General features: G+C 44.1%; 1 long non-coding RNA gene across 1 annotated transcript; it reads right to left on the bottom strand.

The window, feature by feature from the left end:
* Positions 1 to 1,777: 1,777 nt before the first annotated feature.
* LOC308521703 lies at positions 1,778 to 9,504 on the bottom strand. The gene is made up of 3 exons (XR_013996186.1): positions 9,043 to 9,504; positions 5,363 to 5,436; positions 1,778 to 2,237 (listed from the first exon to the last, which is right to left on the bottom strand). It is a non-coding gene; the product is annotated as an uncharacterized lncRNA (long non-coding RNA).
* Positions 9,505 to 10,725: the final 1,221 nt, after the last annotated feature.

Here is a 10,725-nt window from a genome sequence, read left to right as displayed (position 1 = left end):
AGGGGTGGAGGGTGCAGAGAACTCTGATGCCAGCTCATCTGGGTGCACGAGGAGCTGAGGAAAGGGCCCCAGAAGATTGGTGAGCAGGAGGGCTTGCATCAGGGGCTAGGTCTGAAGGACAAGGATGAGAATCCTGGGAAGAATGAACTGACCCCAGGGTTCTGAGTAGAACTCTAGGCAGGCTGAAATCTCAGGCCTTTTCAGAAACCCAATGGCATCAGGAATCTTAACAAAGCATTAGAGGAGGTGCTGAGGTTCAGACTGGCCAAGGAACTCTGCCACAGTAAGCCAAGAAGGAGGGCCTTTTATATGTTCTTCAGGGTACAGTGAGTTAGGGGGTGCCATAGTCTCTGTTGTCTGCCGAAGTAGTACATCACTTCTGAACACCCATGAGGCAGTGACCTTCAGCCAGCTGGTAGGCCTGCCAGCATGATGTACGAAGGGTCGTCACCTGAGGTCAGCTCTCAGTTCTCAAAGGCCCTGCTAACCGTGATGCTGACTGTGTTTTGACATCTAGGTCTTAGTTATATAATTGTACCCATTGATTCTCTTTTTGCTCTTTGGCCCTGCTTTCTTCCTCCCTTGTTCCCTCATCTACAGCATTACTGATGACCTTGAAAAACTGGTGACAACCTAAATGTCCAACAATAGGAGAATGAATAAATCACAATATTTTTGTGCTTTGGAATACTGAGAGGCAATTAATCAAATGGGGCAAACTTGTATCTGCTATCATGGAAGGATCTCTAAGATGATTGTTGGGTGACAGAAAAGGAATTAGCAGGATAATGACTAGTGTTAGATTGCATTTTTGGAAAGAAAAGGAAGGAAGGGAGAGAGGGATGGGAAGGAAGGAAGGAAAAAAAGGGGGGAAGGAAGGAAGGAAGGAAGGAAGGAAGGAAGGAGGGAGGGAAGGAGGGAAGGAGAGAGGAAGGAAAGAAGGAAGGAAGGAAGGAAGGAAGGAAGGAAGGAAGGAAGGAAGGAAGGAAGGAAGGAAAGAGGGAGGGAGGGAGGGAGGAAGGGGAGGAGGGAGGGAGGGTGGGAGGGAGGAAGGGGAGAAGGGAAGGAGGGTGGGAGGGTGGGAAGGAGGAAGATGAAATCATATTTATGTATACTGTGTGTATAAGTATATTTGTTTGGTGTTTGTGAGTAGAGAAAAATTTCACAGAGATACTGAACTAAGAACTGTAGTCCTACAGACGTGGCCCTAGGGGTAGAGGGAAGGAACGGAGGAAGAAGCTTGACTACTTACGCTTACATTTCTGTAACTCCGGAACTTTTTACAAGCAGGGCTATAGCTTACATTAGTAATTAAGTCAGATAATGATCCTATCTAGGTCTGGTCTTTATAAGCTCAGTGCACACTGTGGCTTTATTAACTCTGGGCTGGGGCACGATGGAAGTGAGTGTCTGTTTACTCACTGCAGGCTCATTGTTCGGAGGAACCCAGCGCGGATGATGGAAGTAAATTGCAAAATCACTCAGCAGAAACTGGAGAACGTCGTCAATGAGTTGGAAAATTGTTCTGAGCGATTTCTGATGAAGGGTAGTGACTGGGCTGAAGCTGAGAAATTTGAACTGCCTTGCTGTCTTCTGATTATGAGAGCTGAAATTATTAAAGTTTAAAATTACATAAGCAGACAGACGGTTTTCTCACTCTTAAATGACAAATGTAAGTCCCACACAAATAACTGAAGGTTATAAGGAGTTGTATCTGAAACCTACCTACATTACACTATAAATATTTTGAAAAGTGAATTCAATTTAATATAAAAATACTAAAAGGTGATGTTTTAATAATTTTTATATTTGATTTGTTTACATAAGTTTTCACCCAAAGGCTGGGTGAACAACCTTTCCACCCAATCACTTAAAAATCGGTTAGAGTTGACACCGATGACTTCATCTTACATTAGCTTCCTGCCTAAATATATTTCCGAGCAAATTACTGCAGACAACCTCCGTGTTAAAACAGCTTTCGTGCAAACACAATCTCTCCAACAAGTGCGAAGGAGCTACACTTGAAAATTCATCCCTCGTCATTAATTTCCAAAGTCAAGGACACTTGGCTAAGCCCTGGCCCAGAAGGTCGGCGGCGGACCAGGCTTGTGCTCACAGCCAGCCTCACACGTGCTGCTCCACCCAGTCGCCCCGGAGGCTGGTTCCGTCTGGGCTGGGCTGCTGGCCACCCCGCCGGCCAGGCCTGGTTCTTCTCCCAGCTGCTCTGCAGCTTTCTCCTGTGGATCAACCAGAACATTTTCAAAACCAGATCAAATAATTGCTATTCGGAAAGGGCAGGTCCACCCATGTTTAGAGACAGTTAAAGAGCTGAAGTTCATGGAAAAAAAAAATTGATAGATATCTCAAATGACAAGATATTATGGAAATATTTTATTTCAATTCTGTCCTTTTAAAGCTGAAGAAACCAAGTCCCTGAGAGCTATGTGACTGGCCAGAACCAAATGGTTATTTTGTGGTCAATGTATCGCTAGGCAGAAAGAGATTATCTTTACCTAGATATTTCGGGAACATTTTGGTGATATAAAAACATGATTATATAAAAAGGTAGTAATTCATATCACATACCTTATTAGGTAACCAAACAATGATAAGTTGCAGTTTCTTGGCTTCTGTTTTTTTATACTAAGGCTTAAATATTATTTTATTCATTAGGGAAATCTTCATCACCTATTATATGCCAGGCACTGTACAGTTTCAGGGGAAAAGGACCATTGGAGAGTTTTGAGCACAGAAGTGATGTGATCTGATTTATTTCAAAGGACCACTCAAGTTGCTGTGTGGAGAATAGACCATGAGGCACAGACGGGAGGTCAGCAAAGGGGAAGCAGGCAAAGCAGTGAGGAGGCGGCTTGCACCAAGGTGGAAGTGGAAGGAATGCTATTTTGAAGGAAGAGTCAACAGGATTTGCTGCTAATGCACTGGGTGTGAGTGTGAGAGGAAGTAGTGAGTCAGCCATAATTCCAAAATATTTGGCTTCTGAAAATACAGCAACTGAAAGAATGCAATTGCCATGAACTGATATGGAGAGAACCAGAAAATTAAGGATTGAGGGGCTAAAATCTGCAATTCAGTTTGGCGTATATTGTTTGAAAAGTCTAGAAGCTGTTCAAGAGTGATATGAATCAGCGCAATTGGACCTAAGCAAGCGGAGTGTAGAGGAAATACTGGGTTATATATTTTCTCACTCCAATTTTGAAGTGAAGAGTTTAATTATAGCTAATTATCACCCCTAAAGTCTCTAATAAAGCATTTCTCACTAGAGTGTTAGTAACTACTATATTCTACTGATTCAACTAGTTCTTTATTTATTAGGAGCCAGACACTAGGTTCTGGGGGGTATAAAGATGACTATGGTCCTTGTTCTGGGTGCCTAGATGTAGAGGAAGGGAAAGAAAATAAAAGTCTACATCATTATAAATGCTGTAAGAGTTTGCCCAACGTGCTAACGAAAACCCAGAAACAGACACAGTTAACTATCCCGGGAAGGCCGGAGTTAGTGTTTGAGTGGCCTTAGGGTTGTGTATGCGTTTTTCAGACAGGCAAGGGTGGGACGAGCATTCCAGGCAAAGAAAACATGCACTGGGTGCCAGGACAGGGCTGGGCAGAGCTCATGCAGGACCCTGGTGCCTTATGGCCAAAGCCCAGGCTGTGTGGGAACGGAGGCTGTTAATAGCCGGGATGAAGAGAAAGCAGTGGGTGTGGAGTGCGGAACATATGATGTGCTGGGCTGCTATGCTACCCCATAAAGGAAGAGGGGGCAAACACAGGCAGGATGAGTAAAGACACACACATCCGTCCACGCGGGCCCAGCTGTGCTCGGCTGAGCTGCGTTAATCTCCTGGCGGCAGAAGAGGTGGCCCTGCTGTCTGGGAGGGAGGGTCCGGTGCCAGGAGCTGACAATGTCATGAAAGGGTGCCCTTCAGAGGGTTGTCTATGGCTGCTGAGAACAGGGCCAGCTGTTGGCGGGGGGGGGGGGGGGGGCGCAGGGGGGGAGCAAAAGAGCAGGCACGCCCCGGCGAGGCCTTGGCCCCCATCTGAGAGGAAGGAGAGCCACCAGCGAGCTTTAGTTCCGAGAGGCCCATGATGAGATTTTCCCAAGGGACCACTCCTTCCCAGGAGACTGACAGGGACTGGTGCTTCCATGCAGAGAAATTCATCACGTTTGATAGAAATACATCAATGGATCACAAAGCCTGTGCAGAGAACATTGGGGCGGGCGGCCCTCAGACCATGTCACAGTAAAAGGCTAACTACCTACTCTTCTATTATGTAAGATAAGCCTGAAAACATGTGGTTTCTGTCCAGTTTTAGCCTTTGAGAATCACAAAAGAAATGCTTTTACTTAGGATATTTCAGAAATATGGAATGTCTGCAAATATTTGTCAATTTTAAGCAAAGTGTTACGATTTAAATAAACACTATATAAAGGATCATCTATTAAAATTATGTTCATGATGGAGTGTGTGTGTGTGTGTGTGTGTGTGTGTGTATTTGGGCACTGATGGAAAAAAGGAAAAATCTAGGGTTGTAAGAGGATAATCTCTTTCATTCGTGTTCCACAGGAGCCATTCTGCATTGATAGAGTAGGTCACTTGTTCTTATCCATGAAGTCGAATGGTGTGACTGCAGAGTGTGGACAAGGTACCTACGTGGATTGTGCACTTGTGAGTATGGGAGGCCTGGAAAGGGTATACGGGATCGTGAAGATGTTGTGATTTTCCAGAAGGAGAAAGCCTTTCCCGGGTGGCTTTAGGGGATTACGGGTGAGTAATGTAGCTTGTACTCACTCTTTCCTGTCTATTGGTTCCCACTTCCTGTCCTTGAGAAAACAGCTAGATCACGTGTATCCTCTTGTACAAGGTTACCAGAAATAACCAGGTGGAATTTTGACTGAGTTCTAAAGAAACTAGTCCACACGCACAAAGGCTGTATGTATTCTGAAAGTGTGCATGGACTTTTAATAGTCCACATATCAGCTAGGTTCTTCTTGGCTTTATCATCTAGACAATCAAATATCCTGACTCCACACTTTATGGAAAGTCCAGTGCCCTTGCCAAGAGTGATCTGAATTTCTGAAAGTAGTAGATGAACATGGTGGCTCCTTCATCTGATCGCCTGCCTGCTCTGGCCAGACTCTTGTGTTTATGGAGTCACTACCCTGCATGTGAAAAGCTTGATTCACACCATGTGACACCAGTCATCAATTTCTACCATTCGGGTGAGTTGCCAAATAGACTACTCACCCAGGCTCTTTGGAGGTGGAAGTGACTCCTGGTTTAGGGGGGATGGTGGAAGTTTATAACAGAAGAACTCTACAACTTTAAAGCTAAATAATCCTCACCTCTCTCTCTCTGCAAGTTCCTTGGTCTCTCCATTTTGCTGTTCATCTTTTCTTCCTCATCAGCATCCTCCTTCCTACAGGCATAAAATAAATAAATAAACATTATTAGTATGATGAAGAATTTTAAAATTTCCCTGTTGTAATATGCAGAATAATTTTCTATCTCCATTCTCTCCCTTGAAACTCAGCTGCAAACTGCATTATTTATTGAAGACTCTAAGGAAGCTCTTATGCCCAGGAATGGGCCTGGCCCTCTTGACCAAATAAGTCCTTAGACAAAAGCTCAGAGACTAGCAGTAGATATCTCTGCCTGCAAAATTATAGCTAAATGCTATATTCTTTTCTGTGCCTTTTCATCATTTTTCAACATTTTTACTGTACTTTTTATGCAGATACAAATAATCAAATGCTTTGAAATGTTCTGGGAAAATAAATCTAGTCTTTTGTGGAAAATTGTTTCTTGGAGAACATGTATGGAAAGGGGATTTGAAGAAAGCTGAAGTTGATGTTAAGAGTGGGGGTCAACAAACTTTACCTATGAAGGCCCAAAGAGTAAATATTTTAGGTTTTGTGGGTCCCACGGTCTGTGTCACAGCTATTGGACTCTGCCATTGTTCAGAAAGCAGCCATAGATCACACACGAATGAGTGTGACTGTGTTCCAACAAAATTTTATTTACAAAAACAGGTGGCAAACCAGACTTGGCCCACAAGCTGTAGTTTGCCAACCCCTGCTAAGAGGATGTGTCAAATGTGGATCACATTATACATGAACTTCATAAGAGCATGAGGGAACACCTCAAAAACAGGAAAGTTGAGATGATGTGGTTAAACCATTGTGTAGCTTCCATAAAACGTAATTGTTTCTCTTATTAGTATATTTTAGAAAGTTTAGAAAGATAAAATGTTTGGCTCCTTTAATAACTTAAAGAAGCTTAAAAGGAACTGGGAGAGTAGAATGCTGGAACTGGGAGAGTAGAATGCTAGAACTGAGAGAAAAACTAAGTTGGATTAGAGAAAAATAAATCAGGTAGAGAAAAACCTGGTGAACGGGGAGAGACAGTGTGGGGCGAAGACTACCGACATGGTCTCAGGAACCCTGGGTGCATGTCCAGCCTCTGGTAGGAACTCTTTGATGATCAAGTCAGTTTAACTTCTGAGGCACCCAGTGCTCTTTCTTGTAAATGATAAAAGTGTTGCACTAGATGAATCTAATGTCCTCTCCTGCTCTAGGATTCCATGAGGAGTTAACTCAGAATCTTATGGAGAATAGAAATGAACACTGGAAAATATTTTCTCCCTTTTTACCCTTAAGATTTAATAAACACATTGAGTGTTGCTTGCAGGCCAGGTGGTTGCCCCTACATTATCTTACTTCACACGCCCAATAACCAACACTTTTTTCTTCCTTGGACCTGTCCAGTTGAGCCTAGTGGTTGGGTATCCTTATTGAGATCTTCTCATATAGAACCTGGACCTCTCAGAAGTTAAATAACTGACTTGGCTACCCAAATAGTAAGTGGTAGAACTGAAAGTCAAACTTTAGGCCCACTATGTCAGGCTGAATCATTTATTCCACTCAGTCATAGCTGCATACCTTTTTTTTTTCCAGAAAAGGAAAAAATAGACATTGAAAGGCAAATGGGAACTTTCTTCTGAGTGCACAAATGAAAGAAGTCAGTAGGAAGTTTTCAAAATTTATACTGGAAGTACATACCATTGAGGGAAACCTTTAACAGCAAGATTAGGTTTGGCAGGAGTTAAAGGTACTTTTCTATGGAGGCCTAAAAGAGAAACGGAGTGGGAGAGGGCTGGGTGTTGAAAAGGACATAAAGGAGGACACAGAAGTCAGTCCCAGTCTGCTACCTGAATGACTTGGAAAGGAGCGAAGTCCTCCAAAGGAGAGGGACCTGCATCCTCCGAGTGCCTTTGCCCCATCTGGGAGGGCCTCCCTGCATCTGTCACTGTGCCTTACAAGGAAATGGACAGTGCACCTGGGGACAAGCTGCTTTTCCTACTGCCTTCGGACTCCAGCTAGTCCCCTAATGAAGACCAATAATTAGTTTAGACTCACGGAGTCAGGGCAGAGGGAGGAGGGGCTGCTGCCCGGCTCAAGAAGGAAGTTGGTATCACCTTTGAACATGACTGCAGACACAGCAGAGGCCAGTGACAAACCAAGAATTTTGGTTTTAGTTACTGAACTTTCCAGTGAAAGAACTCATTGTATCTTAGCCCTGGGGTTTGGTTGGGAAACATGTTCTTCTTTTACATTTACATCGTGTGTGTGTGTGTGTGTGTGTGTGTGTGTGTACTTTCCAGTCACAAAGGGCCCATTCATCATCACTAAGGAAAACAGGAGAGAGCGTTACAGGACATGCACAGCACTGTGCCCAGGAAATTGCATTCTTGTCTGGATCCAGACAGCTCCGGTGGACAAAGAAGGCTTAGCTGCTCGCAGCTGTTGATGTGTCTTTTGAAACATCCGGATGAGGTCTAGTTGGCCAGAAGAAGAGTGAGTCACGGTAGGATGAACAAAGCGAGGTCATGGGGATGGAAGATGGATGAAATAAGCAGGAAGACAGTTATCCTCTCAGCCAATGGATTCATAGGCCCTGTCCAATATTCTCAACTTAAGACATTCTGCTGAGGGTTTGGGGCAAGGTCTGTGGGTCGGTCAGTCCGGCTCTCTGTCCTCGCTGTCTCACCTGTCCCCCACCATCTTTTTCCATAGGGAGTCTTACAAAGGTGGCGTGCACTGAGAGTCCAAGCTGTTTTACCAGCTGAAATCCCCCACTGTGTCAGCATAAAAACTCATTATATCTGCTTTTAGGAACCACAGCATTTTAGTAAAGCTTGCCTGCCTGGCACGTTAGGATGAGTTTTTGAGATTGAAGACTAATTTCTACTTCAGTACCTTGTGTTTTAAAACCCTCATATCATCCTTGTCCTTTAGTACCTGTTCAGGATAGGGATCAAGCAGGATGAGTCAGGGGACACATTTGTATTCAATCACATTACAGGTGTTTGGTCAAGAGTTTAAAATTGGGGGAGAATAAACAATTAGCCAAATATTGACCAGCCATGTTCAGGTGAGTACACGGCAACTATGGAAGCATGGGAAAATCCCGGTTAGAAGCCACATGTGGCAAATGGAAAGGGAAAGGATAATTTCCCATGTAAAAAGGTCCTGCCCTGGCTGGGTGGTTCAGTTGGTTCGAGCGCTGTCCTGTACACCAAAAAGTTGCGGGTTCTATTCCCATTTAGGGCATATACCTAGGTGGTGGGTTCAATTCCCAATCGGGGCATGTGCAGGAGGCAACCAATAGATGTTTCTTTCTCACATCAATGTTGCTCTCTCTCTTTCTCTCTCCCTTCCTCTCTCTCAAATCAATGAACATATTCTCAGGTGAGGATTAAAAAAAGGGTCCAGCTGAGAGTCATGGACTCCCCTGGTAGTGGTACTGAACAAGGAAAGGCATTTAAATGCTTTCTTGGAAGGAGTCACTGTACAGCTTTCCAACCCTTTGGGGGCTTCTCAACACCGGCTTCTCTCTTCACAGATCTTGGTAAAGGGAAACCCAGGATCACACACTCACCCTCCCTTTCTCTCTCTTTAAGATAGCACCTGTAATAGAAAGTTAGCTTAATCCTGTGACCTACTCCCCAATACCTCCATTTCACCTGATTTATCTGAGTCCATCTGGATGACAAGGTTGAATCAGGAGAGGACAGAACCAGAATTCCCTGAGGAGAATATCTTCATGGCTTCACTCTCTTGACCTGAAAAGAAACAGCAAAAGAAAAAAGCGAAACCAAGTGCCCTACCATACAGCACATTTTAGGGGAGAGGCAGCTTCTAGTGTCAGTGATGATTTTGTGTCTACAAAGCACAGCTGCTCTCATGCCAGTTCTAAAGGGAAGAGACTCAGTTGTCCTTAAGCTGTGGTCCAATATTTGCAGGTCTAGGCTGACGACATGTGCTAAAATTCTGGTTACACTAAAGGAAAAGACTGGAAAAAAAATATTTTGACTCAACATTTAAAAGGTTAACCTTGACAACACCTTAAAAAAAGTAGTAAACCTCTTAGCACTGAAAATGCTCAAACAAAATGCCCATCTGGTTTGTATAAACTGGGGAAAGCTAAGCTGAAGTAACAAACACACCCAAAAGATTCAGGGACTTAGAAAATACGGTTTTGTTTGTTTGTTTCTTCAGGCAATAGTCCAAAGTAGGTATGCAGGGACTCAGCTTGATGACTAATCTAGTATTTTTCTGGATGGTCCATCCCATGACCTACCTGGATAAGGGGGGGAAAAGCATCCTGGGAAAACCCACCCATGGGAAGTGGCCCATACCTCCACTGCCCCCATTGCATTTGCCATAACAAGCTGCAAGGGGGTCTGGGAAGTACGTTACAGCTCACTAGTCACAGCCTCGCTCGGCACGTCCAATCCCTACAGTCAGTGGATAGCAGGAGGCGTGTGTTTGGGGAGGTAGCTGGAAATCTTTGGTATCATGCCCTCGAATCAGACTAAAATAGTTTGAAACGTGGTGTAGCAATTCTATAGCTATGGTACTTTTAGGTGAATCATTTCACCTCTCTGAAATATTGTTTCCTCATCTGGAAAATGGAAGAAGGAAAGTTGGCAACATCTATGTCATCTGTGTGGAAATAAAAGGGAAAAATCTATGTATTTCAGAGCACTGGGTTATCAGGCCAACTCTCTGTTGTTGTGATGGGAATCTAAGTGTAAATGCACCCAAATGGTAAACATCACCAGCACACTCTACGTCTGTGAGCAAATGACAAAGTCGAGGCAAAAGGCAGCAGGAGCGTTTCAGGTTAGGAGTGAAAACGGAACCTCTGAACATAGATGTCAGAAAGTAGAAGGGAAGGAGGATGCAGGGATGGGCTATTGAAGAGAACGAGAGAGCCACTTTGTCTAGATCAGTGGTCGGCAAACTGTGGCTCTAGAGCCACATGCGGCTCTTTGGCCCCTTGAGTGTGGCCACAAAGTTTCAATCGCACTGTACGTGTGCGCCCGCATGTGGTATTTTGTGGAAGAGCCACGCTCAAGGGGCCGCAGTTTGCTGACCACTGGTCTAGATAACCTTAGAAGAAGATGTGATTCTTATTTCCTTGGGGGTGGGTTTGAAAAATCCACAAACTCACCTACAAAGAGGGCTTCACTGAAGGTCATTTCTCCAAGTCCCTTCTAGATCTATTTATTTCCCTCAAGGTGGCCTTGGACTGTGCAGGCATCACAAATGCAGGAACAGCTGAGCATCTTTTCATAGGAAAACTTAAAATTGTTTACCTTTCCGGATCCTAATAGTATAGAGAAAAGGGAGTATATATCAGA

This window comes from Myotis nattereri, assembly GCF_964212035.1.
Source record: "Myotis nattereri genome assembly, chromosome: 6".
NCBI lineage: Eukaryota > Metazoa > Chordata > Mammalia > Chiroptera > Vespertilionidae > Myotis > Myotis nattereri.
The sequence above is the reverse complement of the archived record's forward strand: the minus strand, read 5'-3'. Positions and strand labels throughout refer to the sequence as shown.